The sequence below is a fragment of the Talpa occidentalis genome, unplaced genomic scaffold, assembly GCF_014898055.3.
Source record: "Talpa occidentalis isolate TD23 unplaced genomic scaffold, MPIMG_talOcc4v2.1 talOcc4.4, whole genome shotgun sequence".
NCBI classification, from domain to species: Eukaryota; Metazoa; Chordata; class Mammalia; order Eulipotyphla; family Talpidae; genus Talpa; species Talpa occidentalis.
This window is the reverse complement of record NW_023604295.1, coordinates 33,381,397-33,404,939: the sequence shown is the minus strand read 5'-3', so window position 1 is coordinate 33,404,939 and position 23,543 is coordinate 33,381,397.

The following is a 23,543-nucleotide window of genomic DNA, read 5'->3' as shown; positions in this document are numbered from 1 at the left end:
GTATTAGAGAGGTAGAAAGTTGTGCCAGAGTAGTGTCCAAAAAAAGCCAGCCAAAAGATTGAAATAAGATCTGATAAGCACATGAAAAAAATACTCACTATCCACTAGACATTAGTGAAATGCAAATCAAAACCAAAAGGAGATACCACTTCACACCCACTGAGATAGCATTATAAAAACAAAGTGAAACAAACAAAACCCAACAGAAAATATCAAGTATTGACCAGGGTGAGAGAAATTGAAACTGTTTTACTATGTTGCTGGGAATCTGAAATGGTGCAGCCACTGTGGGGAATGAAATGGTGATCCTTCAAAAAATTAAACAGAATTAGCACATGACCCACCAATCCTACTTCTGTGCTCACTGAGTCCACCTAATCTGTACTTCTGTGACTATAACAAGATACCACAGACTGGGTTGTTTACAAACAACAGAAATTTATTTCTCACAGTTCTGGAGGTTGCAAGTCCAATATCAGTGCCAGCCTGGTCAGGTTGTGGGAAAGGGTAGCAAACTGCTGACTTCTCACTGTGTCCTCAGATGGTGAAAGTGTCTAGAGAAATTTCTGGAGTCACTTTCACTTTTATTTACTAATTTCCAATTGTCAAATAAGTCCTTTTTCTGCATAGAAAAACTGGGGTGTAGGCCAGAGGTATGTGTGTGTTGGGGGGGTGAGGATTCACCAGAGACAGAGTGGGGAGCAGAACAGGCGGATCTACTGAATAAAATATACTGCTGAGGGGAGCAGTGGGAGAGACAGGAGAGGTCTGCTGTGCCACCTGGTTAACTTTCCTGGCCAGGAATCGAATTCAGGCTGAACATGTGACAGTGCTGAGACTTAACCCCTAGGTCACCAGGGAGGTCAGTCAAATGAGCCTTTATTGAAATATTTTCCTTTGCAGTTCTTAAGAACGGGGTGTTCCACCCACCACTGCTGATGTCATGAGGGTGTCAGCCATCAACATTATCAACATTGCAGCCCACAGATCAAACATTCCCAAGATCTCTTTCATGGTTCCAGAGAGTTCTCTAGTTAAAGATTAATGTCTTATCTGCCTGACAATGCTAGCAATTTCATAAGGGATCTTTCCACTGTGCCTAGTATTTCTCTGATTCTTTCTGTCATATGGCAGTTTCTTGAGGACTTAGTCCATGAGGGCAGAAGGTACTGCCTGAAGGTACCACCAGGATAGCCTATTTGTTATGAGTGATCAGTTTCACTGAAATCCTCAGATCCTTCCAATCACCTTATTGAAGTTACACCCAGGGGGCAAACTTCGGTGGCTAGAACAGTCGTGGCATTGACTTCCCCACACATGCCCCTTAGGTATACAATTTTACTTGTTGGGTTTGAATTTAGGTGGTATGTTGGAGCTGGATGATATTGGATGAACCAGATTCAGCCAAAACCTAAAAACAATTCAATGGATGAATGGTTGAGATGTACAACATCTATGCTGCTCAGTTGAAAAAAAAAAAAATGGAAATTTCTGCTAATTCATATGCACACCATCTGGAACAATCTCTTAACTATTATACTGAGTGAAAAGAACCAATCTCAAAGGTTACATAGTGTAAGATTCTATTTACAGAACATTCTTGAAAAGACAAAATTATAGGAATGGAAAATAGATTAGTGGTTGTCAGGGGTTAAAGAGGGGTGGGACAAGAAAAAAGTGCGTGTGACTATGAAGGGCGACAAAAGAGAGCCTGCGGTGAGGGAACTGTTTATATGTTGACACTATCAGTATGATATTGTCCTGTGCTTTTTCCAACATGTTACCTTTGGGGGAAACTGAGGAAAGTGTACCTGAGATCTCTTTGTATTACTTTTTAAAATTGCATGTGAATCTACAACTGTCTCAGGTTAAAAATTAAAGATTTAATTAAAAATTGAAAGAATTTTAGGATAACATGGTATAATGGATTGCATTCTGGTGTTTAAAATAGCACTGGAAAACAACGGTGACAACATTACTTGATCTATGTGCACCAAGATACATTGTAAATGGAAAATACTCATTGAAGAACATTCTATTGAGTCAGACCCTATTTATGTTCAAGATGGATCAGTATATGCATAGTTTTTTTAGAGAACCATGTTGTCATAGTGTTAGGGGGAAATGATGTCCTGAGTTAATCCCATACAGGCTTTGTGGACCCCACTCCCACTCCAGACCAAAGCCATCAAGACATTGGGAAAGACAAATCCCGTCACCACCAAAGGGAAGGTGGCTGGGACCTGAGGGTGGAGTGGGGCAGCCAGGTTGGATATAAAAATCCAAACACGTGGGCCTTGGGGGTCTCTCTCTCTCTGGCTGGAGATCGCTTGCCTCCTGGCTTCACCGCTCCTGGCTGGCGGCCAACACTGAGAGCGCCATTTTGGGATTCCTGATCAGCAGATTGGGTAGGACTCATTTAAAACTTTGTCTCCCACTTTTCTCCACATTTCCTCATTTCCCCTTCCCTTGTAAATAAACCTTTTATTAACCTTTCACGTGTGCCTGCAGTAGAGCATTGATAAGTCCTTTTAAGCGCGCGGGTGAGGACCCACAGTCAGGCACCCCGTTTTGTATCGGGGTTGCTCTACAACAATAGTTGCTACAACCGTGAAGAACCATGTTGCTACAAACAAATGCTGGGTGGTTTAAACAACAAGAATTTATTTCTTACAGTTTTGGAGACTGAGTGACCAAGATCAGGGTGCCAGCAGGGTTTGTGTCCGGTGCAAGCACTCTCCTTAGGTGGCAGATGGCAGCCTTCCATGTGTCCCCACATGGCCTTCCCTCAGGCATTGGTGTAGAGAGGGAGAGGAAACAAGTTCTCTTATATATAACAATTTGACCATTTCTGGAAAGAAAATGATTTCCTTTAGAGGGAATGCATAAATGAGAGAGAAGAAAGCTCTGATGTTTTACCCAATATACTATTATTAAGTTTATATTTTTTTGTACTGTATACTTAAAGTACTAAACTTTTTAATAATTATAATATATGGACAGAATTGTTTGCCCAAAATTCATATGTTGAAGCCCCAATTCCCAGTCTGACTGTATTTGTAAATAGGACCTTTTTTCCCTTTGTTTTTTACATCATTGTTCATTTTTAAACAATATTTGCTTCCCCTTACCCCCTCAGGTGTAGTCCCCATAGAGTTCCCTTCACCAATGCACCCGTGCACCATCACCTCAGTCCCCTGTGCTCCTCCCTCCCTCCCTCTGATCCCTCTTCCTCGACCTCCCCTGCAGGATGTCTCTGAGATAAATAGGACCTTTAAAGAACTGATAAGATTAAATGAGGTGATGAGGGTGGGGCTCTAATCCAGTAATACTGGGGTCCTTAAAGAAGAGGAAGAGACACTGGGGGGTGGGGGGCACATGCATGGGGAGAGGCCCTGTGAGGACACAGTTAGAACACAACTAGCTGCCTGCAAGGCAAGGAGAGGCCTCAGAAAAAACCAAACCTGTAAATGCCTTCAGCATTCTAAACACTGAGAAAATACATTTCTGTTGAAGCCATTCAGTCCGTGATGTTCTGTGATGGCAGCTCCAGTGAGCTAACAGATAAAAAGTGTCATTCTTGGAATACAAGCAAATCTCACCATGTCTTGCTGAAAACAAAATATATGTTGGAGTGTGATTACCTTATAATTATAGAAATATTTCCTTTCTCAAATGACCATAATAGGCTTACTTAAAAATGATTTATTCTGTGATTTAATTTGTAAAAATTAAGCTACATTTTTGCATTCTGTTACCTCTTAAAGTTTGCTTATTCTCTTAGGATCAGCTCAAAAAGTCTCCTGTTCCTTGTACCCTTCTTAATTACCCTAAAAATGTAGTGATTTCTTTCCTTTGGATTCCCATAACCATTCTATTGTACCTCTCTTATGATATTCATTATATTCTAGCTTATAGTTTATTTTATTTTTTTATGTGTGTTGAAGTAATGTTGATTCACAGCACTGTCTATGTTTTAGGGGATAGGCTCACGCCTCTGCAAATGCAAGTCATCCCAGCAAGCCACCATCAGGGCACTATAGTCTTCCACCATAGTCCTTGGGACCCTTCTCCCCTTGGAGAAGCCCCCACCTCCCCTTCTGCTAGCCTCAGTTCTATAGTCAGATTTCTAGGGTTTGTTCTGGTTTCGTTTTGTCTCCTTTTCTGGCTTGTAGGTTAGTATATGTGTTTCATCTTTTCTAAATCTTTTAAACAGCTTTTAAAGTAAACCTCCTGAGAGAAGGGAATATGTTTTATGCATATTTGTATCTCCCACAACAGGAAGATGAATACTTTTTTATTGAGGTGTAATTTACATATTATATTAGTTTCAGGTATACAACATACTGATTTGATAGTTGTATATATCGCAAAATGATCATCACAGTAAGTCTAGTTAACATTCATCATCACACATAAATATTTTTTCCTTGTGATTGAGAACTTCTGAGATCTACTTTCTCAGAAACTCTCAGGCATGGACCTGTGCTGCACAGTTATGTTTCAGTTAACCAGGGACACAGATACAGGGGAGGCTCCAGACAGAGCTAGGCATGTAGTTGGCTTCCCATCTTGCTTGTGAGAATCTACTCTACAACAATGAAATCACCCAGCAATGTATCTCTTTCCCATAGTTAAGAGATGCAAGAATATATACAATACAGATTATTAACTATGGTCACCACACTGCATATTACACACCCCATCACAGAACTTGTATATTTAAGTCCAATGCTTTGGTGCCTTATTCATTTCTACGAGGTACAACAAATGTAATAGTTTAAAACAACACAGTTTTTGGGCTTCCCCGGTGGCGCAGCGGTTGAGCGCTGGGTTGAGAAGCTGCCCGCGGCCTCTGCAGCGCCGGTTCGATCCCCGGCTGCTCCCCGGCCACCGGAGGAGGGTCCCACATGGTGCGCAGACCTCTCCTGCCCCGCTGCTCCCCTCAGCAGTGTGCTTCGGTCCTTCTGCCTGCTCTGCTCCCTGCTCTGGCTCTGGTGAATTCTCTCACCCTCACGCGATTCTGACTGTACCCAGTGCTTGTATAAATAAATAAAAATAAATCTTTAAAAAAAAAATAAATAAATAAAACAACACAGTTTTAGAGATCAGAAACTCAAAATGGGTCAGCAGAGTTGTATTCCTTCTGGAGGTTCTAAGGAGGAATCTGTTCTCTGTCGTTTTTAGCTTCTAGAAGCTGCCCATATTTCTTGGCTTGTGGCCATATCACTCTGACCTCTGCTTCCATTATGGTCACATCTCTTTCTCTTACCTCACACTAATCCTCCTTCTGTCTTATTAGGTCCACAAAGATAATTATTAGGTCCACATAGTCTTAATTAAGACTACTCTGTCTACCTCAAGATCTTTAATTTGGGCCTCCCTGGTGGTGCAAGGAGTTAAGACTCAGCACTATGAAGCTATCTGCAGCCACTGCAACACAAGTTCGATCCTCAGCCAGGGAGCCAACCCACATGGCGCAGCAGACCTCTCCTGTGTCGCCTGCTGCTCCCCTCAGCAGTGTATTTCAGTCAATCTTCCTGTTCTGTTTCCCACTCTGTCTCTGGTGAATCCTCTCACCCCCCAGACCCCTGGCCCGCACCCCAGTTCTTCTATGCATTAAAAAAAAGTTACAGGCACGTGTAACTTTCTGGTATGCCCTGAGACCCTGAGACTGTTGAGGAAATGTTTCAAGTCTTCAAGTCTTATCTGAAGGGAGAAGACAGTGGCAGGGCAGTGCCCTCTTTCTGAGACTTTCATTTTTATTTTCCTTTAATATTCTTTCAAAAGGTAAATTTAAAACTTTATATTTAGCCTTGATCTAAACAAAGTAAGCTAATGTAGGGGACATTTTCACTGATCTCACCCTGACTTTCTTGGATCCCTTTGGCTATAAATTGACACAAGATAGATTTGCAAAGGGAAAAGGCAAATTGAACTTCCTGCACAGGAAAGTACATAAGATGTGGAACCTAGTAAATGACCAAAACAGGCAACTTGTACAGCTTTTTAGGCAAAGAAATAATAAATCTGTGAAGAAAAGACAGGAAAAAAAAATTCTTGAAAGTTTTGGATTGGACAACTAATTTGCGAGCCAAGCAAAACTGTTTATAAAGCTTTCCCCCCACCCCTAACAAAAAGGGGATCTCTATCTCTGTGTAGGAGTTACCTTTCAGGGGAAACTGAGAGATAGAGATTTAGAGAAAATTCCTATTCTAGGAAAGAAAGATTTAGAGTATCATTCATTTGTTGATTGATTCCTTAGTTCAAAATAATCAATATGCTACTTTGGCACATCTTGAGGTGGCCTGATCTGGAATCTGACAATATGTAGGTTACAAAGTAATTTAATAACCTTTGGAGGTGAGAGATCTATTATGTCAAGTACATGAAAATTTCAAAGTATTAGACTATACATAATCCACATTAAGGTTAAGAAATCAAGAATATGTCCAACCTGGTATCAGGAATGACACCAGAATCATGGAAAAAAAGTCTTATTTAGTTATTTTATATATATATATATATATATTTATAATTACATTCAACAAAAGTTACAGAATATTTTCGGAGGTGTTTTTCCTGGGTTGTTCACATTGAATCTTCCTTTTATTGGAAAACACATACAACTACGTAGTGTTTCTTTAATCTACAGACTATGTTTGTAACAGAAACAAATTTGTTCACTTAAACTGTTAATGAACCTGATGTCTCTTTTGTTAATTGATTTAAAAACTTCAGATCTTGTGTTTAGCTGTCTCTTTGCTGGCTGTGCAGGCAAATAAATTTATGCAAGCAAAATAAAATGGTGATTCTAACAGATTAAATCTTTCTGGACTAGATGGTACTGTGGGAACCTCATTTAGTTGATTTGATGGTTAAAAAATAGTCAGAGTGCATTTCTATATGAATTAAGATTAATTGGATCAAAATTTCTCTGATAACATAGAGATATATGGAGCAAACACCCACAGCTCTGTGCATGACTCAGCCCCAGGAGAATGAAGCTAATGATAGGAAATTAGCTCAGTGTGAGCCAAAGGGGATCATGCATATTTATGGTGATTTACTTCATATCTTAGTTATTTTTACCTTTTTAAAATAACCTAAACTGATTGTAACAAATTCAAACAATCAGAAGTATAAAGACTGAAACTCCCTTCCCTTCCAGGTCATTCCTTGGTGAAAAGAATTGTTGATAGCCTGGTATTCATACTTCTTCTATGCTTATCCAAGTATATGCCACATAGAATTAATAAAATGTTTTACTCTATAATTACTGCGCAACTTAATTTTTTTCTTTTCTATTATTTATGTGTGTTATTTTTTCTTTTCTTTTCTTTCCCCACTGTGCAACTTTTGAGAAAATAAAGATTAAAATAAGAGTAAAAAAAGATAGACATATATTTGTGGACAGTGGGGAATCACCAATCCTTCAGCAAGGGACAGGTTGAGGTACAATTATTAAACTTTCTTTTGGGGTCCCTGTCTTCTAATTTTGGCTGCTTTTCTTCTCTGCAGTTACCTTAGCTCCTGGAGGTAACAAAGTAGAGGACATTGGATTGTAGTGTTGACCCTTGAACCTGAAAGGGGTTGGAATGCTAAGATTCCTCTCCCTTGCTTGAGTGAACTAAGGATGAGGGTTCCCTGGGCAATTCCTTAGGCTAGCTAGCATGAGCTGGACTTTCAAAGCTTCCCAGACACCTCTGAATAGTTTGTGGATCTGGTTAGATTCTTTACGCTCTTATGGGTGTGAGGCCTCCATCTTTGCTCCCCACTCAAATGGGGATTTTTGTCCCCTTATATTAAAGTCTTTATTTTTGGTTAAAGTTGGAAGGTTGAAATTTAACCTCTGTCCTCTATTGAAAGCACACTGAAATAATGGCACAAAGTCCTGTTAAAAAGACTTAAGTACTCAAGAAAATTGGAAGGGAGACAACAGCCCACAAAGCTTCTTAAATTGGAAACCAACGGTGAAATGATGACAAAGTTAGCAAACAGTAGAAAGCCTAATCCTGAACTGGGAATAGGGGGAGCTGAGAAGCAACTCCATTTATGGTGTAAACCAACTACAAAACTCAGGGATTGGTGGCATCATGTACATTTGACATGGGCATGTGAAACTAAAATATGAACACTCATTGAAAATCTTTCAAAAAACAAATTAGAAATTGCCAGAGCATAGTGGAACAAACATATTTCCACACTTGGGCACCTCCAGACTGCTGAATCCAGCAGGGAAGAGTTAGTACCAGCTCCCTGCCCAACCTGGTTTAGACCCTGTGGTTACAGAGAAAACTAAAATAAAAATGGAGAGGCACTTCACACAAAAATTTGCAGGAAATCCCCAGAAAGCAAAGGAAGAAAAAAGAAACACAGGGATCAGAAAAGTCCCCAGGCTAGTCAATGATATCCTAGAATAACCAGGGAATCCAGAGTGAAGAGGGAAGGAAGAATCACACAAAGTGAATAACAATTGCCCAGGGACTCAGGCACAGGGGCATAAACAAGAGTGTCAACAATGTCTCCAAATGTTCATGAATTTGTATGGTTTGTATTGGACTATTCCTGAGGCCAACCAGAGACCAAAGAGTGAACTCTGGTTATGCTTATGGAGAGGCCCTTCACGGGATTGTGGGATACTGATGGGAGAACAAAATCTCTTCTCAGGTCCTCCCTGTTGCAGATGTGACTGACCTTCCCTGCTCCAAGAGCTAACCCCAGGCCTGTGCTGCCCAAACTCCTTTTGGGGAGCTACTGTGGCCCCCACATGTGATCTTTGGAGGATATCCAGTACCCAGATGGGAACACTGGTTTATGAACACACTAAGAATGTGTCCATGCCTGCTCCTGCTTTTCTCCTTGCAGCCCCCCAGCTCTCAGCAGCAGTGTTCCACCTCCTCTGACTGTGATTCAGATGTTGAACTTAAAATTAGAACTTGGATCCCAATTCTGTCTGCAAGACAATGGAATAGTGAGGCTCCAAACACTCATGACTCTTTTCTTTCCCAGCCAAAGTAATGAGAAGAAATGTGAAATTAAATGAGGAAAAAAGATGTCCAAAGTCCTGCTCTTACCCGATGTTCTCTCCTTCACTCCAGGTAGTCTAGAGGTTTATTCTCCAAAGACATTGAAATAGTAGGTCTCTGGATGAGGGCCCTAAAGAAGGTACAACTGAATTTTGGTGGTTTTATCATCTTGTTGTTAGACTTGGAAAAGGCCTGCGAATACCCACAGGGATTTAATTTTCTGCTCTATTTGCCTTAGCATCACCAGGCCTGGCCGTCCTGTCATAGGCATCTACTGGACAATCTATTCTGTTACTGTTGGCCCCAAGTCAAGACTTTGGATTGGATCACATTAAGTTTGGCATCAAATAGGGATTTCTACCAATAGTAAACAGTTGTATACATGAGTCTGGTGACCATGAAAGAGAGGGTAGAAATCAGGTTGTCAGACTTCAGTTTGGGAGTCACTGGCATGTCTGTCATTCAAAATCACCAAACTAGTTGGTCTCATCTTGGAAGGGAGTGTATGTATATGAAAACTAGGGATCAGACTGACAACAACTAAGTTCAGCGAAGGAGTAAGTGTGCGCAAAGAAGTCTGAGGAGAGGCCAGTGAAGAAGGAGAAAAAGAGTGGGCCAGACCAAGAGAATAAAGAGTTTTAAGGAAGGCACGCTCAACTGTTCAAATGCTAATGAAAGATTGTTCCTGTGATACCAAGAACCACCGCTGGGTTTGCAAGATGGATGGTATTAGTCAAGTTCAGAGGAGCAGTTTCAGTGCTAGGGATGAGAGCTTGATTTGTGTGGGTGAAAGAGTAAATGGGGAGTTAAAGTTCCATGTGTAGTCGATTAATATGATCTGAAAATCTACCTGCAATAACTCCCAGAAGTTAGCTCAAATACAACAAAAATTATTTTATATCCATATAAAGGAAAATTGATATCTGCAGATACCCAAAAAGAAAAAGGAAGTAAAAACAGGTCAAAGTAAGATACAAGTTGATTCTATGGTACTTAAAGGCCCACCTGGGATTAGTAGTGGCTTCTTGGTTTTACCAGTGGCTTAGTTCAATTAAAAAAAAAAAATCTATTTTGTAATCATTCCAGCTTTGCAGAAAAGTTGCAAAGACGGCATGCAGAGTTCTTGATTAAATTCCTCACCCAGCTTCCCCCACTGCTAACATCTTCATATTCAAAGTTTGAATTTATTTTACCAATGAAATTCCCCAAAACTCTAAGCTGAGAACTTAATTGTCCAAGCACAGTGACATCCCAAGACTCTTGGCAGAAGAGAGAAATGGATCTGCCAGAACCCTTTTTCATTCAGGCACAATGGATTCTCTCAGGAAAAAGCAAGCCCTGCTGCCGATGAGCTCATAATCAAAATGTACATGGAAACAATTCACCATGTGTAAGTGTCAGTACTCAAAACAAATAGTAGGATTCAGGGGCCATGAGCTTCAGATCATAGAAACACTATCTGAAAGTGAACATGAAATAAGAACAGTTAAAATGACTAAGACATGGAAGAACTGAATCCTAAGAATAAGACTCTATATAGAAAGTGGAGGAGTGAGTAGGTGAGTGAAAAACAGAGTTAGAGTTCTTCCTTGTCTTGTCCAGGTTTTGGTCTTTGTGCAACTGTGGGAACAAATAAGAACCGCCAAACTGAGAAGGTAATTTGTGTCCGAAGAATGAAGGAGGCACACACATTAATCACACTTGTTTAGTCACGACAATTTGTGTATAGAGGTCCTCCACCCCGGAACTGGTGGACAGGAGTTTGGTTGGAGGCAGAACCCTATCCCTGCTCCACCTCTGCTTACTATGTGTGATCTCTCTTGTGTGAGGATGTCTGGTGGACAGGTCACATGCATCTGTTCTAATAGGATTAATAGAGTCGTGTATAGATCATCAGCATAAGTTAATACACATGAAAAAACAATGGGGAAATCGGCTGAATTCCCAGGGTGGGACAATTACTGGTAACAGGTCTAAGTTTGGTTCCATACCACATGGAGTCACTTTGGTTTTCCAGCCTCTGGAAAATCCTTCCTATCCTCGCCTCTTTTTTTCCTTTTATTTTTAGTCATTGTAAACATGGGAGAAGGATAAAAAATTTTTTATAGTTTAGTAAATGAAACTTACAAGTGTTTATGTCTTTCAACTAAAGAGACAGTAATTTAGATATTATTCCTTGACCAGTAACTTCCTAAGAATGAGAACCACCAAGAAATCACACTTTAAATGATAAAGGAACTTATACAAGGCACAAAATAATCTCTGAACCAATCTATTTCTTTTACAATTTTTCTGCTTCTAATTCCCTGAAAGTCTGCCAGCTCATTTACATAGACCCCCAGCTCTCAAGGGAGCAGGACTTGCTCCCTCTGTGATTTCAATGTTATGAACTATCTGTGGGTTCCTTTAATGTGAAGGTTCTCACACTGGGACATCTGCATCCTTTGTGTCACAATCACTTTGCTCATTTCTGTCAATACGTCCATCCTCACATAATTCTTCTGGTTGTATACTTAGTGAAACCAGCCCCCAAGAATGAAAGCTTTGCCAAACCTAGTTCCGCATTTTTCTGCCCATAGCTTAGCTGTTAATCAAGTTACCTTCTGCTTTACCATCTGACTGGTTAAGTCAATAATGTAGTTACTGCCGTAATAGCAAAACTCACGTGTTCTTCCTGAGCAGTTCTTTCTCTAGATTAAAACACACACACACACAACAGAAACATAGCTGCTTAGGTCCACTGCTTTGTCCACAAGCCATCCACACACCACACAGGCCTGGGCAGGGCAGGGACGGAGCTGGTTTCTATGATCCCAGCAGACCAGACTGCTAAAAGAGGCATCCTGGAGCCCTCCGTGGCTTTCTCAGGCTTTCATTGAGCTTTTACATGTAGTGTGGCAAATAGGTAAACGGCAGGCAGGGGTGCTGTGGGGGCCAGGAGGCCCAAAGGCCTCCAAGCCCCCTGCAAGTCTTCCTTCTGGGCTTCTCTCTCTCTCTTCTAGCTTTCTTTCTCCCTTACTCTCTGCTGCTGCTTCTTCTCATGGCCACTATCTCAATACTCCTCCATTGGCCCACAGAAGTAAACAAGACAGCTTACAACAATGTAACAACTGCAGGTGACCCGTGAGGCAGGGCAATTATAATGGTCGGAGGGCAGAAAAGCCTGAGAATCATTTACCCTACAGAGACACAACATGGGTTTACATCCACAGCTAAGGAACTGGAGAGGTACCTGGGGTGTAAAGGAAAGAGGAGGGCTCTCGCATGACAAGGAGGGTTGATTTTTTTTTTAAGATTTGTTTATTTATGCATACAAGAACTGGGGTACAGGCCAGAGGTGCGGCAGGGGGTGAGGGTGAGAGGATTCACCAGAGACAGCAGGGAGCGGAATAGGCAGACGGACTGAAATACACTGCTGAGCTGAGCAGCAGACAGGAAAGGTCTGCTGTGCATGTGGGTAGTTCCCTGGTAGGCTGGGGATAGAACTCGTGCTGCAGAGGCTGCGGACATCTTCACAGTGCTGTGCTTAACCCCTTGCACCATCAGGGAGGCCCAAGAAGGTTTGATTTCATCTGATAAAACCTGCTTCTAAAGGTTTGTTCTGCCTCAAGATAGGTTTATACAATGAAAAGTTTTATTGTAGGTTACTACAATAAAAACAAATCTGGGTACCCTGCATTCTTTGAGTTATTGTTACAGTTTCTCCTGAGGCTCACAGGGCCTCGATTCACCTTAATTCCACATACCAAGGTGACATGTATTGAAGAGCGTGCTCTGGACATCTTAGGGAAAGTCTTTCTGAAAATTTTGGGGTGTTAATCTTACAGAAGGGAGGCTCTTGTTCTCTGTGGTTTGGGGTCTATCCACACCAGTCTTCTAGGGATAGAAATTTTTTATTGCCAAGGTCTTCAGAAAGACTCTTTTGAGGTTCCAACATCCTCCTAGTACATATGAACTTTCACATATAAAAGAAAATCATATCCAGATAATACAAGGAATTAGTAATTTCTTAGGCAAACTGAAATTATATAGAAACTCTCAAGAACAAGGACAAGAAAGGATAAATGTACGCATTAGGAAGAGAAAGCACATTCTCCCAGCAAGCCTGTCTTGTTTCCTATAAAGACCTTCATTTTTGGGCTTATCCTCTGGGGGGCAGCAGTTCCCTGTAAACCAGGAGCTAGAGCCTCAGGAGGAGCTGGGCCTCCTGCAATTCCATCTCCCATTACTGCAGCGAGGGAAAGCTTGTTTCTTACTGGCACTCAAATCACATCTGAATAAGATTTAAGCCTAATCACCTCTCAAATATAGAAACATTTGCTGAGAAAGTAAAGATTGTTGGTTCTTCTGAGTCAGCAACTCACTGATGGTCTCCACAGGTCTTATGGATCACCTTTTGTAATGTCAGCCACACGACAGTATAGTCAGAGCAGCAAAAAATACCATATTTACCATTTTCTCACCCACTGCAGATTTTCCAGCTGTTTGACATTAAAAGGTATCCACATATTTGTTATAGTAAAAGAATTTTGGGAATCCAATCTAAGAACATAAACATGGTCATGATATATGTTGAATAAAAAAGCAGAGATTCTTTGTTATAGTTATAGCAAGAGTCTCTCTTTGGAATAGACATTACATATAAACATTTGGGGAAAACATTTCTGGAACATTAGAATCAGAATTTGTTTCCTTTGACAGGTAACATAAAAGTTTTTGTCTTCATTATATTATTCTGCATTTTCTAAATTTTCTTTACTAAACGTTGATGTACTATAAAGTAGTATATAAAAAGAAAGAATATTTCAGGAACTGTAGAGAAAAATGAATAGGTAATTTCAACATTTAAATGAATATTTAAATATGAATAACCTCAATAGTAGTCCTCCATTTTCCTGTTATTTGCTCTGGCTTTAATTTATTAATATTTATCTAACACATTGTTTTGCAACCAGGAAAGGTAGGTTCATCCATGGTTCTAGTGATTTAAAAGAGAATTTTGGAAACCTTGGCATCATTTCACAGGTTTTAATGGTAAGCAGGGGAAACATACCAGCAGGGAGACAGAAACTTGAGGTCCTTCCCCCATTTTTTAGATGTTCACAACAGAAACACTAACTATAGGGAAGACAAATCTACTTGTTATTCTTTCAGAGAAACTGAGCAAATGTCACTGCCTAGAGCTTTCTCCTCTCATTCTATCAGGGTCTAGATTGTCTCTCATAGAAGTCTGGATTCTTGGACAAAGGTGGACCACAGCTATCACCTGCTACCTACCTCAGAAATATCTTTGCCTTGGGCCTCTACTTCACCTCCTCCAGAGATGTGGTGTGCAGGTCTTTTGCTGGAAATGCTTTTTCTCTTTTGTCTTCCCAGAGAACTTCTCATCATTCAACATTCAAATCAGGTGCACTGATTCTGTGAGGCCCAAGTGGGACGTCATCAGTGCTTATGTAGTGGACTCTATGATGAAAGACCTGAGTTCAAACCTGTTTTCCATACTAACATTTGCAATGTGATCTTAGCCAATTCATCTCACCTCATTAAGCCTATTTTCTTACCTATCAAGTAGGGCTCTGTAGGGGGGCAGGATGGGCCACAGTGCAGGTTTTCTATGACCCAAGCAGAGCAGACAGTGTAAGGAGGAGAGAGTCCTGGAGCCCTCAGTGGCTTTTTCAGGCTTTTATTTGGATTTACCAGGTACACGGCAGGGATGGGTGTTGTGGGGCTGGGGGCTGGCCTACCAGCCTCCCAGCCCCCAGCAAATCTTCACTCTTTCTGGGCTCTCTGGCGTTCTCTCTGCTTTTCTTGTGGTTTTCTGCTTCTGCTTCTCAGCTTCTGCTGGTGTCCCCGTGATGCCACCCTTAAAAGCCCAGTCTTAGCCCAGGTGAATCCCATCTACAAATGCCCACGCCCTATTCCTGGTGCCCGCCATCAGGCATGCATTCGGGACCACAGGGTTCTGTCATCTATCCTAATGGCGGAGGGCAGAAAAGCCTGATACTTTTTACTTTACCCTACAGGCTCACAATGGGATAATATGTATGGGATATTCAGAGCATGACTGGTTTATAAAGGGCAACTACTACTGCTCATCACAGCAGGGATTCCAACTGTGATTTGCACATTAAAATCACTTGCAGAGCTTTTCAAATATGACTTAACAGGTCTGGGTGGTCCTAGCAGGACATTTTAAAAATCTACCCAAGTGACTGTAATGTATAGCCAGGGTTGAGAATTGTGACACTTGATCAGCAGTTCATGAAAGTATGGTCCGTGGGAGCAGCAGCAGCATCTCCAGGAACCTGCAAATTCTTAGACTCCACCACTCACCTACTGAATGAGAAACCCTGGAGATGGGCCCCAGAAATTTGGTTTTAACAAGCATTCTACAAGATTCTGACGGACTCTAATATTTGTGAACCACTGTGCTATTCTCAAAGCTAAGAAAAGGCACAATGTGTGTCTCATTTGTTGCTGTACTCCCAGTGCCATGCATAAACTCAGTTTAGTTCAAGAAATGTTCAGTAAGTGCTGATTTTCTCAGCTTGCTTCCAGCCTATCAAACTTGGCCTTTCCTTCTGTTTTCTCTGCCCTCTTATATACTTCTACCTACTGTTGTAATCTCCAAGCTGATTAATATATGTATATATTTGACATGGTTACCAAACTCAAGGTGTTCGTCCTCTTTGCATGTGCTAACCAATTAAACAGACCAAGTCAGAGATTAATGGTAAACAGAGTTTATCATTACTTGAATCAAGTAGGAGACTGATGGATTAGTTTTGCCTCCAGAAAGGCAGTTAGGATTTTTATCAGATTATTGATATTTGCACAGCGAGGGGGAGAGGGTGGGATGTCAGGGATCTTGGCCTTGATCATGCCTCTGCATGGATCAGGTGTTCAGGAAATGGCAGCCAAGCACCCCCTTGGGCAAGAATTTAATTATATAAATGAATGTTAATGCCCGGTAATGTTGGGTCACCCAGTCCTCTCTGCTCAGGTTGCTTTGGTGTTTAACCAGTTTGGGTCAGAAAGAGTTCCTGATCCTTAAATAAGCAGTTCCAAATAGCTCTTTGTGTGTTCTTTCCTGACAACACAAGCTTGCTTTACAAGCTTTCTGGGAAACAAAATGTCTTTGTCCTTCACTACACTGATTTCCTTAGGTCAGAAACAGCCTTTCCTCATTTTTTACATGGTGGTCAGAGGCAGTTGTGTGGCTAAGCCTGGTTCTGCTTTGGAAAGCAACTGATTGCTTCTACTAATGCCAAGTGATGGGAAAAGACCAATGGGTTAGTCGAGGTTTGCTCAGAGAAGCACAATCACTTTGAGTATTATGGTATGTTAAAAAAACAAAATTCATCATAATGTAGTTAGAGATCTAATTGGCTTTTTGAAATGATTCATGAACCAGGCACTATCCTCCCCAGCAAGTATAAAGGTTCTGCAAGGACTTGCACAAAATCAAGGTTTACATAGTCAGGAGGGTGGGACAAAGGTGTTAGCACAAGAAAATAGATCCTTTCAGGCAAAGCCACTTTCCCTCAGGGAAAGGTGGGGACAGGGAGAAGATTTTATCCTACAGATTACCTGACTGGGGGCTGGTTTGGAACCCCCATTGATTGAAGTAGAATTCCACTTTGGGGAGAGATGGAAACTGTAATTAGGTTAAGTATTAAGTCATGGTGTGGCTTGGCATGAAAGACTCCGTTTTGGACCTGTTTTTTGCTTGAACAGTTGTAGGGGATTTATCTTAGAAATTAGATCTTACGCTATTGTGGCAAGAGCTAGGAAAGTAAGATCTAAAAAGAGAAGTTGGAAGAGCAAAGGAAAGTACCCATCAGCCTTTCTCAAGAATTGGTGCTGTGAATCAATTAGAGCTTCTAGGGACATCTGGACGATCACATTCGGCTGCCTAGAGTGTCCGTGAAGGAACCTGTGGAAAGCCATGGCCCTGCTGGGCCCAGCATGGCTCTTAGGTCAATGTAACAGCAGTAGGGAGGAGAGCCCAGGGCAAAAATGGGAGGATGAGACCAGACTGTGCTCTATAGCACCTCTGTTTTTTTTTTTCGCTTTCTGCCTCTATCATATGATTTTAGAGAGTAGTGGTTCCTGCGTCTTTCCATCTTTTTAACCCTCACAGATTTCTTCTTTGAACAATCTAACCCAGAAACATAAAGAAAAATTTTTTTCCTAGAAACATAATTCCTGTTTAGCTAAGTTGACACAATACTAAATCATACAGCCAGTAAATATTGCTTATGTAAAATGCTGGTACATATATTTTCTCCCAGAGCGACTGTTTCATCCTTTTTTAATGGTCCTAATAGAATAGGGTAGAGTTTTTTCACATACTCAACATGCTACCATCTTCAAATGCCACATAGAAAAGATAAAACAGAAAAGTTTTTATAATAAGCAGCTATCTTTTGCTAAATTTGCATTTCTAGTTCAGCACTAGAAATAGAAATTAAGATTAATTTCAGAGAATAATTTCTTTCCTTTCTGTTCTGTTGATAGGGAGTCCTGTAATCAGGGTCAGCCATGTCCTCCACAACCCTGGTCCACGAGTAGCTAATCATACTCCCGTATCCATACAGCTGGTGCTGCAGAGTAAATGAACTGATTTGATGTAGGATTTAGTAGTTTCACTCTTTGTTTATATATTGTTTATCTTAATATCTTAAATTATATTCATTTTAGGTCAGACTGTTTCTTCATGAGCTTCTAGAAATCTCAGACCAGCTCCCAGTGTCTCCTAGGGCAAGTTATGGTTAAGTAGGCCGCTTCAGGGATAGGGACTTCTGGAGAGTTAAAGAGGCTTCTGAGATAAGGACAGAAAATTCAAAGAGGTACTGTTATAGGAGAGAGGGAGAGGGGAAAGGAGAGGGGCAGCCCAAACCCTGCAAACCTGCCTATTCTAAATGGGTTCTGCCATCCGCCGCATCAACACAAAACACATGAGACTTTAATGGGAAGGAACTTTAATAAAACTAGGAAACAATACAGGAAAGGCAAAGAGTCTAGTTTCTAAATGAAGCACCCAAAGTTACCTGTCCCCTCGTGGGTAAAAGTCCATCCATATGGGATCGGCCCAGAGCAAGGCCCCAAAGCCTGCCACAAGTCTAAAGCATCGTCCAGTGGGGACCCACAGAAAAGGGTCAGAAACAACCAGACAAGCCCGGAAGGAAAAGAGCAAAATCAAAATCAAGATAAAAGCTGCCATTGTCACCTCCCCACGGGTCTCTCACCCACATCTGTGTCACCCAGTCCAGGACCAAAAGACAAGCGCAGTTTCTTCACGTGTCTCTAGGCTCCATGCGCCTCCTCCAGGTCTCCTTCTGGCTCCATCCTGCTTCCTTCCTTCCTCAGTCTCCCTTGCAGCCTCTTCTCTTCCTGCTCAGCTCCACCCTCCATTTGGGTGGGGCAGAGAACCTGGAACCTACCCCTTTCCTGGGGACCACCCTGTTACAGTACAAACCAAGACATATCCCAAAAATGAGGACATAAATCCAGGAGGGCTAATGGGGGCAGTAAATTTTAAGAGACCTTGGACAGGGGTGGTAACAGAGAAACTCTAAGATAAGAGTTGGGAAAATGGGCACATCTTCCCAGAGTATGGCCACTGGGAGAGAGAGCCAATCACAGAGTAGGATGACGAGATTTTAGAATAGAGAAAAAAGGTTTAAATATCCCTAGATACAGCTTCTTTGCCCCTCCCAGGTACAGCACACCTGTGAGCCCTAGATTTCTTTAAATAAACTGTTCTTTACTTTCTTAAACAGTTTGCTTCTTTCTGCTTATCTTTAAAAGTCTGAATTATTTTTTTATGAACTGTGGCAATTCAGAGCTAAATAAACAGTGCCCACTGTCTTCACCAGTTTCCTTGTTTGTGTGTCAGTAAAATGGCTATTTCCTTAGACACCTAGACAGGAAAACTTTTGGTCTTTTTTTTTTTTTTAAAGTCGCTTTTTTTTTAAAAAAAATATTTATTTATTTATTTATACAAGCACTGGGTACAGTCAGAAGTGCGGGAGGGTGAGAGAATTCACCAAGCCAGAGCGGGGAGCAGAGCAGGCAGAAGGACTGAAGTACACTGCTGAGGGTTGCAGCGGGCGGCGGGAGAGGTCTGCGTGCCATGTGGGGCCCTCCTCTGGTGGCCGGGGAGCAGCCGGGGATCGAGCCAGCGCTGCAGAGGCCGCAGGCAGCTTTACAACCCAGTGCTCAACCGCTGCGCCACCGGGGAGGCCCAGTTTTGGTCATTTTTTTATTTATTTCTGTCCTTCATTTTTTATACTCAGTAATTTGTTTAGAATCTTCAGTTTAACACTGTTTTACTTTACTAACTTTGTCATCTGGTACTTTCCATTCTTTTGTGGCAATCCTCATATATATCTACTTTCTTTCATCCATCTGCCCATTTATCCATCCATACAGCTCTCCTGAGCTTCATAACCCCCCTATTTTCAAAATGATTTGAAAGAGTTCATAAAGTACAACAATGTAAAACAAAAATATTAAACTTCAAAAGAAAACAGAGTGGGACTAAAGCAGTTGTTCTCATGTCTGATGTGTCAGAGTTAATAGAAAACTTCTGAAAAATACTGATATTCAGGACTATAAACAGAATTTTCGTTTAAATGGTCTGGAGCTCCCTAGATGATTCTAAAGTGCAGCCAAGGTTGAAAAATGTGTAGAATTGGACAGTCCACTTGATATGAGCTGATTACAAAATTTGAATTCTAAGTATGACTGCGAAGGGATGTATGCTGGGTAAAATATATCTCATTTTCTGACAAAACATTTAATTCTCCAGATTCAGACTCTCAAAGTATTATAATGAGTATGTTCTAGTAATGCAACAATAGCTACCCTTTATTAAGAGCTTACCATGTGCTAAACATTACACCAATTAAAGGAATTACCTTTTCTAAGTCTCACAACATGCCTATGAGGTGAGTATATTATTAACTTCACATTTCAGATAAGGAAACAGGGCTCTTGAGAAGTTAATTTGACAACCTTGCATACAGGTTCTCTAACTCCAGAATCCTGGTCTTAACCACTTCACTCCACCACCTCCAATGTGAATATACTGGGCAATGTTTCCAATTAATGTTTTGCAAAAAACATTGTGTTCAAATGGAGGTTCTTGGAAAATTAAAGTTGAAGAGTTAGCCTTAAATAATTTAACAGAAGCATTTTTGCAATTTGTTGAGGTAATATTTTATTTTCTATTCGTCTAACTGCATACAGGGAGAGACACTGGTTCTGGAGGAGTCATATGTTAACATACCCACCAGATCTTCTAGAGTCTTCTCATAGGAACCTTGGGGAAGTCTGTTCTCCCCTGCAAGGTGAGGGCACAGAGCACCAGTGCAGGGGGTAGAGCTTGAGCGCTGGGCAGACTGTGACGATGCCCACAAGCTTTGTTTTTGGAACCAGGCTTACAAATGGGAAATGGAAGGTAGAGTAACAAGCCAATAAGGACATCTGCTTCAGGTGCTAGGTCCAGACAACAAGAGGAATGTGGGTTAGACTGGACAAGAGCAAATTCATGCACTCAAGGGGAGCATAAACACAATAGGTTGGGTGGTTACAGAACCAACATCATAAACATGGGTGTGCCTTTGGCTGGTGTGTGGGAGGGAGGCAAAGATATTTAAAGAGTGAAAGGTAGGTACTGGGTCACAGGAAACTCATGATTATTTTATTAATGAAGGTTTCAAGTGGAAATACTTCATGTGGTTGAGTGAAGACAGAACTGTAGGATTTACATCCTACCTGAGTATAGGTACCTAGAATACTACCTCCAATATTGCGTTTTTTTCAACTCTAATCAACACTACCCCCCAAAATGGGTCTTAAACACTCTTTTATCATATGTTAGCTCACAAACTATAAAAGACACTCTACTTCCTACTTTGGTCTAACTACCATTTGGGCTCCATTTTACCTTTTCAAGTTGGTTCCTCCAACTTTTCAACATCTTCCGATCACCTACATCAGATTGACTCACTGTTCCATAAATAACGACTTGGATTAAGTCTCAGAATCCAAAATCATGTTGATGCATTTTTTCTCATAATGACAACACTGATAATACAGCCTCATGGTAATGTGGTGTAATGGAGTCCAAAAGGTCTGAGTTTGAATGCCAGCTCTGTTGTATATTAACTGTGTGACCCTGGGCAAGGCACTGTGAGCTACCATTTCCTCATTGTAAAATAAACGCTATCACAAGGACATTGAGTGGTTGTGGTGAATAAGTTACACACCAAAAGGACAAGATCTAACATAGTAAATGGTTATAACAGGTATTCACTAAATGGATTTTATTACAGAAGGGCAATCTCCACCACTTTTCATTCTAAACTGACTTCCCATTTTCTTCTTTATCTGGATCACAAAGATAATTTTAAGTTTTCTTTAACTCAAAGGTTAAAGATTTTCTGATAATGAAGCTATGGAAACAACCCAAAAATCCAAAAATAGATGACTGAATCAAGATGATGTGGTACATAGACACAATGGAACATTATTCAGCAATCAGAAAAGATAAAGTAATGACATTTGCAGGAATACAGATGGAGCTGGAAGTGATCATGCTCAGTGAAATAAGTCAGAAAGAAAAAGAAAAATAGCAGATGGTTTCACTTATAGGAGGAATGTAGAGGATCCAAATAAGGGATCAGGAAAAAAAAGTAATTGTAATAAAGTAAAAATCAAAATCAACAGGCAACTATAAACCAGAGATATTCTGCAGGGGGGAGAAGGGAGTAGGATCAAAACAGGGGTGGGAAGAGCACAAGGGACTATGGTGATGGTTCACGAGTGAATGGGTGGTAGGAATTTCACAGGGACTATAACCAAGATGAAAATGCATACATTGTTAAAAAATGGAAAAGTGATGTAAAATATATAAAATAAAATAAAAATAAATAATAAAAACAAAAAGATTTTCTGATAATGAGAAGTTGGTAGACATCCTATTTTTTAAAAAGATTTATTTATTTATTTGTTTGTTTGTTTGTTTATTTGTTTATTTATTTATACAAGCACTGGGTACAGTCAGAAGCGCGAGAGGGTGAGAGAATTCACCAGAGCCAGAGCGGGGAGCAGAGCAGGCAGAAGGACTGAAGTACACTGCTGAGGGGAGCAGCGGGTGGCAGGAGAGGTCTGCGCGCCATGCGGGACCCTCCTCCGGTGGCCTGGGAGCAGCTGGGGATCGAACCGGTGCTGCAGAGGCTGCGGGCAGCTTCGCAACCCAGCGCTCAACTGCTGCGCCACCGGGGAGGCCCGGTAGACATCCTATTAACATGGAATTTTTTTATTTTTTGGTTATTATCTGGATCATAAGAAACAATGATAAAATAAGATAAATTACTCTTCACTTTGGGCTGGAAATCAGGAGAGGATGAGAAAAACAGGTAGACAGTGTCCTCATAATGCTTGTGGAAATAAGTCAAGGAAGCACTTCTCTCTTTGTCCCACTAGGTGACAGTGAAAGCAAGCTGCAACCTAAATTTCCCCCCCAAAACCTCCAGATTCTTGTGTCACAAGGATGAGATGCTGACCATTGTCCATTCCCTTCCCCCTTTCTTGTTCCTTTATAACTCTGGATAAATACCCCTGCACTATGCCAAAGAGCAGGATGGTGATCTTAAAGACATGTATCTGCAGCCCTTCTCCATTTGTAAACAAACTGCTTTCCTTCTCAAACTCTGTTTCCTTTCATTGGCTAAGGGAAGGGAGACAGACTGGTATTTGGTAATAGGCACATGACCTGCTAACCTTACTTAACAACATGACAGGGTCTTGTTGTTAAGCCCCAACTACGGGATTCTTGCCTTGATCAGCAAGGGTGCTTCAGAAGCAAGCTCTGAGCCCCTGCAGCGCAAGCCATGGCACTCCATCACTTGACTGTTGCAGGAGGGTGTGGTTGAAAGGAAACCACTGTGAATTAATCAGGACTGAGACTATCAAGACAGAACTTTATTTGGCTCAGCAACAGAGTGATGAAATGACATTCTTCTCTACTTAAATTCCATCTCATCTTCTTGTCTGTGCACTCGGGGCTGCTGAGAGGGGCTGGTGGGGTTACTGTGCCTGCTGTGGGGGCGCTGCCTCACTCTCAGGAGCTGCACCAGCCCCTGCCTCCCGAGGATGGACCCGGTACTCACAGGACTTTAGGAGCCCCTGCAAATATAGCAGAACTCTGTTAATCTGATGTTAGCATTCAATAAAAGAAAAATGAAGCTGACAAGATGAGCCTTTTTTTCCTGATATCATTGATTCTTTATTTACAAATACAGATAATATTTGGAAAGATTTTAAACTCAGGCTCAGAACCTTGCCAATAAAGTGAATTGGCAGTGGTGCACACATGCGCAGGTGAATGTAGCTTCTAAAGCCCTATTTTGTTTCTCAAGGCAAAATCACAGCATAAGTCATAAAATGTACGTCTCCTTCTCATGATAAGGCAATGAAATTTTCTCTTTTGCAAAAATCAGC